Source organism: Daucus carota, chromosome 9, assembly GCF_001625215.2.
Source record: "Daucus carota subsp. sativus chromosome 9, DH1 v3.0, whole genome shotgun sequence".
Classification (NCBI taxonomy): domain Eukaryota; kingdom Viridiplantae; phylum Streptophyta; class Magnoliopsida; order Apiales; family Apiaceae; genus Daucus; species Daucus carota.
Genome location: NC_030389.2, coordinates 19747280 through 19754688, shown reverse-complemented (window position 1 = coordinate 19754688; position 7409 = coordinate 19747280). Strand labels below are relative to the sequence as shown.

At 37.8% G+C, this 7409-nt stretch overlaps 1 non-coding gene across 1 annotated transcript; it reads right to left on the bottom strand.

Annotated features, from left to right (window-relative positions):
* Window positions 1-4966: 4966 nt before the first annotated feature.
* Window positions 4967-5073, bottom strand: LOC135149867 (small nucleolar RNA R71). The gene has a single exon (XR_010288072.1). It is a non-coding gene; the product is annotated as a small nucleolar RNA R71 (small nucleolar RNA).
* Window positions 5074-7409: the final 2336 nt, after the last annotated feature.

The window sequence follows — 7409 nt, the reverse complement described above, 5'->3', positions numbered from 1 at the left end:
CTATAGTCAATATCCCACTCTGTATATAATGTCATTGCCCAATACATAAATTCGTAATTTATAATAAATTACTTAACTTATGAGTCAAGGCATGTGCATTAAATACAAGTGTCAATCACTATATCCGGATTAAGAACTTAAGCATTAATAACATCATAGAATCTTAGTTCTTTATTGTCAGAATTAAAGAAACAATTATTCTACTATTTTGATCCCGTTCAATATACACAAAGTATATAAGTATTACTCAATAGTCAAGATAAACTATTTCCAAATAATACTTCAGCCGTTCCTATGGTTTGTCTAACACCATTTAGACTGTGAACCTTTATTATATTATATAAGGAACTCGACAATCTAATCTTCTGCTATCCCATTTGATACTAGATTGTCTATAATATATAATATACAGACAATGTGAAAACATGCATTCAAGATTCTCAAATAATTGTTATATACTTCAAACGAATATTTCAGTATAACCCTAACACAAACTTGATCAACTCCTAAGGAATTCAAAGTCTGATGATCAGCCCTTCAGAGAGGATCCCTCAACTAAGGGGGAGAATAGAGGAGATAGAGGAAACAGGGATGATAAAGGCAATAGCTCAAATCAATCCAACAAGGGAAATACCACTTCTGGATCTGCACCCTGACAATGAATATGAAAAGTCTAAAGGCAAAGAACTGTTACATCAGTCCGACAATGTCTTCAACTCTGATAGTTATGATGACTATCCAAATGATATGGATGATGATGACGTCTTCGATGCTACCTACCGTCAAGCAGAAAAAGAAGGTAAATTTGATGAGAGTTATTTGTTTTAGGAAGAAGAACCTGTTGATCTAGAGCATGAGGAGAATGTCCGGAAGTTCAAAGCTGAAAATGAAGCTAGGAAGCGTAAGCTTCGTGATTATCAGAAACTTCTAGAGGACAAGTTGATCACAGAAGAGCAAATCAAGATCGAGAAACAGAAAATCTATGATGATGCCTGCAAGCAGAAGAATCTTGATATCAAAAGAAAAGAAGGAAAAAGCTAGGACATTGCAAGGAGGATCTTTAATGGACCTCAAAGGGAATCCTTCGATGACAGAAAGTTTTTATCTCTGATCTACGATCTTCGAGAGGTAAACCCTGACGAGTATGTCTTCATGCGTGCCTTTGATTTAGAATTGGAATATGTAACTGTTGCTGTTAAGGGTTTGCTAGAAGAATGGGAGCTGAATGTCTATACACAGAGGAATGGTTCATTCAGACTATCTGTTGAATTTCTCAAATCATTCTCTGTATTTGAGCTTTGGGTACTTCGCAACAAGGTTAAGCGTTGCTCCAACCTGAACGAACTCCTTCGAGACAAACTGCTGGATTGTGCTATCTTCAACAGTCCTCAGGTTGTTAAGAATCCTTACTGTGTCAAGTTCGTTCACAAGGAAGTCTTCTGCACTGTCTATCTCAACGAAGAAGCCTTGCCAAAGTATCCTGCCAAGCGTCTGGCTCTAGCATCCACTTTACTAAGAACCAAGGGCTTCACTTCTAAAGCCAAGTCTGATGCTGATGATGTAATCTTATCTTACTGCACCCGAAGAAATATTTCTCAATACTTTCGAAGGATGATGGGTGTTACTAAATCTCAGCCATCAGACTTCCGTGAAGACCCTGTGGAATTAGAAGTACTGCACCAACTGGCTCTGGCAAGAGAACGAAAGAAGCGTGGTGAATCCACTACATCTGAAGTGCCAACCAGGGAAGAACCGTCAACTCCTATCCTTCACAATTCTGATATCGAAGAAGGAGAAGTTGATCTTTAGATTCATTAGGGAATTGTAATATATGTTCAGTAAGAACATCCTTTTGTAATCTAATGTAATCTTTTGAATTCTAGTGAATGTTTAATTAAATACTAGAAACTTTTTGCTATTTACAATTCATGTTTAATCCTTTGTCTTATCAGTTAGTTGAGTTATCCTCTCGATAATTTGCATGTTATGATAACAAACAAATAGGGGGAGATTGAAAGGCACATGTTTAGCCCATTTGTAATTAAAGAGGTACCAACTCAACTCTGATAAGAAAGCAAGGTAAATAGCAAGTACTATTGAAGGAATCCGTACGAGGAACGTCAAGTGATTTATTGAAATTATATGTCTGAAGAATTTCAGGATGCTGCTGCACACCACTGGAAGAAGTTCATTAATATGTTCAAGCCTCAGTGTAAAAATAATCATTTGTAGCACGTCCAGAAGTCTAGAAGGTATAAAGTTTTAATACTTTATTTATTCAGAAGATTCCATACTATTTTTACTTATGAAGAAGAACTATGAAGTCAAAGACTCGACGAACAAGCCACGTCTCAAATGTTTATTCGATAAAGAATATTTAATTCAGCTAGATACAGATGAACCAGATAGTACATTTGTGTCTCAGCTACTCAGATTAAGTGTTCTGCATCAACTATAAGTGGCCGTTCAATCAAGACAAAGATCTACAACGTTCAACAAAGTCTGGAGTCCCTGCTGCTGAAGGAAAAGAATTTTAAAAATATTTTTTTAATTACTCCACTTATCAAATTAATCAAATTAGTTGTATAATTTATTTATTAAATTGATCCATCTTCGAATCAATTTAATTTATGAATTTATATGATTAATATAATTAATTGAGTAATTACTGAGTATTTATTTAATTAGAAAATCATGTTTTATACAATTTATAACTCGGTATGACTTTATAAAACAAAGTCATACTGCGCTTGTCAGGCTGACTTAAGCAGTCGGTATGACTTTATTTAGTAAAGTCATGCCGTGTCTGATTATATGGCATTTCCTTGTATGACAAAATGTCATACCGTTTCTCTGTTTCAGACATTTGCTGGTATGACAAAATGTCATACCGTGTCTTCTAATCAGGTATTCCCTTGTGTGTGTATGACTTGTGTTTATATGACTTTAAAATGTCATATAAAGTGCAACCGAATGACTTTATTTGCTAAAGTCATACCGATTGAAGAGTAATGACCAAGTAAGAAAGTCATACCGCCCCTAGCAGTATGACATTCTTTATATATGTCATTCCTTCTTTGTTTTATGGCATGGCTTTGTGTAAAAATGTCATATCTTCCATTGTAATGTCATTCCTAAGCTAGAAAGTCACTCCTTTCAATGTCATACCTAGTTCCAAGTGATTTGCCTACATATATGGCTTCATTTCTTCATTTCTATGTTGTTCATGCATTGTAAAAGCTTTCAAGTTGTTTGTAACTTGCAATTGTTATATCCACAATTTTCTGTGCTTTGATCACTCGGTTGTTTTAATCACTAAGTTAGAATACATCATGTCGAATTTATTCTATGAAGTTTAGTGGACATTAAAACGAACCATATTAATTATATAACGACTTAAAACATTGTTATATTAATTAATTAAAATCTGATTAACAAGTTATATTCTAATCAGATTATTCCGCCGCGATTTTTAGTGACGATTGTATTCAACCCCCCCTTCTACAATCGTTTCAGGACCTAGCAATTTGTTTTGCAACTCTTGTTTTACTCTTTTGATATTGTTTAGACTATTCAGTACCATGTTTGCTCTTATTCCCATGATGATGAGAAGTTCGATTATGAACTAATCATTATCGTGGAATTCTAGCGGATTTATATATGGCTTTCAGTGGTTGATTTGCCTTAATTATTTGTGTGATGAATGTTTGATTTCTTCGTATTGGTTGTGCTTATTCTTCTTAGATGCGTAGCTAACATCTAAGTTGTGTGTTAATCTTTATTGAAGCGACCGTGGATATATTGATTTAGAACTTGCCATGCGAACATAGGATTATGTATTCGATATACATGATTAGTGGTATGATTTTACCCATCTTGCATCGCCCTATGTAATCTTGATAGATAACTTGATCTTCAACCATTATGTTTTCAAATCTTATAGACATATAGGGTCTAAGAATAATTGGTGTCTGTTTACCTTCTATCTTAATTGTGGATGTGAAAGAGTATGGTGCACGTATAACGACAGTTAGCGTGTATCAGTCTCGTGTTATCTGATTAGTTATCAACCATCACATATCGATAAGGCACAACTCTGAATGAAGTATATAATGAAGTTAGAATCCCGTGTTTTATTCTCATTAGTAATTCGATTTTAATTCTCTTAATTATAATTCGACTTGATTTAGTTAATTTAGATAAAACCAACCAAATTGTTATTTGTCCGAGCATTGAATAATAACTATACATTGTTGCATAAGTGCATATTTCTGAATACACCGGTCTCTGTGGGAACGAACTGAATTGAATTTCTATACTACTTGTGACCACGTACACTTGCGTGATTTTGTGCGAACAAGTTTTTGGCGCTGCTGTCGGGGACTCGGTGTTATATTTTAGTTTATGTGCTTGTCATCAGTGGTCGTTAAAGTTCACTGACTTGGATTCTTTTCTAACTTTTATTTCGTTTGTGTGTGTTTCAAGTACTTGAGTGACGTGTATGTAAACACGTTCTCAGGCTCATAAAGAAGCATTGGAAAAAGCAGAAACGATAGTGAGTACTACAATGGGTGATCAACCACCAGTTGCGAATGATACTAAGGCTCTTAAGGCTTTCTATGAGCCTAAAATCAATGATATTCAGTCGAGCATTGTCAGGCCAGAAATTCAGGCCACCACTTTTGAGATCAAACCGAGCACTATTCAGATTGTACAGAACTCAGTGCAGTTTGGGGGTTCTCCAACATAGGATCCTAATATGCATATTCGGGACTTCATTGAGATCTGCGACACTTTCAAGTTCAATGGTGTTACTGAAGATGCCATCAAATTGAGGCTGTTCCCATTTTCTCTGAGGGATAAAGCTAAGGGATGGTTGCATTCTCTTCCTACAGGATCTATTACGACATGGGAGGATCGGGCTTAGAAATTTCTTACTAAGTTCTTCCCTCTGGCCAAAATAGCAGCAATCAGGAATGCTATCACTCAATTTTCTCAGCAATCTGGTGAAAGTTTATGTGAAGCGTGGGAACGCTACAAGGAGATGCTTCGAAAGTGCCCACATCATGGCATACCTGATTGGATGGTGATTAATTGATTCTATAATGGCTTGGGACCTCAATCGAGGCCAATGCTCGATGTAGCATCAGGTGGAGCTCTATGGGCTAAGAGCTATGATGAGGCTTATGACTTGATCGAGATGATGGCTGCGAATGAATATCAGAATCCTACTCAGCGTCTTCATCAGGGCAAAGCAGCGGGAATTCTAGATGTTGATGCTACTTCAGCCATAGCTGCTCAGCTTAAGGCTCTTACTATGAAGGTGGATTCTTTGGCAAATTTGGGAGTTCAGCCACCACCTACTGGTTGCGAGCTTTGTGCGAGTGCACATTCTTCTGATCACTGTGCTATATGTAGTGGATCCGCTCAGTTTGTGAGCAACTTCCAGAGGTCTCAGCAGCCAGCTCCTATGACTTATCATCCCAATAATCGGAATCATCCGAATTTCAGCTAGAGCAATAATCGGAACTTCATGGCACAACCGCAGCAACAGTTTTAACAGCAATGATCTAGACCTTTCAACCCTTCTGGTTTTCAACAACAAATTGCACCGAAGCAGCAATTCAATCACCCTGGATTCCAGCAACAAAATCATGGGGTGGCTGGACAGTCTTCCAACGAAAGATCTGAATGGGAAGAGATGAAACTAATGATTAAAAGCCAAGTGGTGTCAATCAAGACTTTGGAGAACCAGATTGGACAATTGCTAACGCGTTGATAAACAGACTACAAGGAACTCTTTCTAATGATACCGAGGCCAATCCAGATAAGAAAAAGGTGAAGGAACAGGTACAGGCTGTCACCTTGAGGTCCGGAAAGGTTACGAAGGAAAAAGAATCAACAACAGAGCAAAACAAGGAAGAGAGCGATCAACAGGTTGAAACACCCATGCTCTCATCTAAGTCTCATAGTGGAAAAACTGTTGTTGACGCTGACAAGAAAGAAATCAATGAGGAGGCAAGCAAGGAATCAGCTGCGAAGTCTAGTCCTAAAGCTGATAATGGGGTCAAACCAGTATATCCACCTCCCCGTTTTCCGAAGAGACTTCAGAAGCAGAAGCTCGACAAACAATTCTCAAAATTTCTAGAGGTTTTCAAGAAGTTACAAATCAATATACCTTTTGCGGAAGCTCTAGAACAGATGCCGAGCTATGCGAAGTTCATGAAAGGTATTCTTTCTCGGAAACTCAAACTTGAGGAATTGGAGACTGTAGCTTTGACCGAGGAGTGCAGTGCGGTGTTGTAGCAGAAATTTCCTCCAAAGCTGAAAGATCCGGGAAGTTTCACAATCCCGTGTACTATTGGGCAATTGTCCTTCGACAAGTGCTTGTGTGACTTGGGAGCAAGCATCAATCTGATGTCGTTGTCTGTCTTCAAGAAACTTGGTCTGCCGGAGCCGAAACCTACAAACATGTACTTACAACTGGCTGATCGGTCCATCACATACCCGAGAGGTATAGTGGAAGACGTCTTCGTTAAGGTGGATAAGCTCATCTTCTCTGCTGACTTTGTCATTCTAGACTTCGAGGATTATAAGAATATTCCCATTATCTTTGGAAGGCCGTTCTTAGCTAGAGGCCAAACTTTGATCGATGTGCAAAAAGGAGAGCTTACAATGAGAGTTCAAGATCAGAGTGTAACTTTTAAGGTGTTCAACGCAATGAAATTTCCAACCGACGAAGAAGAATGCTTTAAGGTGGAGTTACCAAAAGCTGTTGAAAATTCTGAGATGGGGCAAAAGCTAAGGCCAAGTACCTTAGAGAGAGTCTTAACAGGGGATTCTGATTTCGAAGATGAAGGAGTAGCAGAGCTTAAAAATTTTCAGGAGCATCTTAAACCATCTATTGAAGAAGCTCCCAAACTCGAACTCAAACTACCACCGGATCTCTTAAGTGATGTGCAGTTTAGAAGGTTGTCGCGGCGCATAGATGACATGCATGACATTCACCGTCGTTTTGAAAAGGATTTGACTCAGGCTCTTGGGAGTGCTTTTCGAGCCATTGTTGTTGAGGTTGATTGGCCAGTGTTTGGAAATGGCATGGTTTATTCACCACCTGATCCTCTACCCGAGGAGGGTGATCCTCCCGACTGCTAGGTACATTCTATTATCACCTTCAATGAGGACATTGAATATATTAAGTTTGGGGGTCGTAATCTAAGGATTAGTAGTAGTGTGTGTTCATATAGGTTGCATGATGCATTTAGTTTAGCATATTATCTCATATAGTGCATATTAGTACGTGTTTTTTTTAGTGTTTAGTATGTGTTAGTAGTTTCATATAGTTGCATGTGCATGAATCTTGAAGTTGTGTTCCAAGTTGATTTCCTATGATGATTTTATGTGCATAA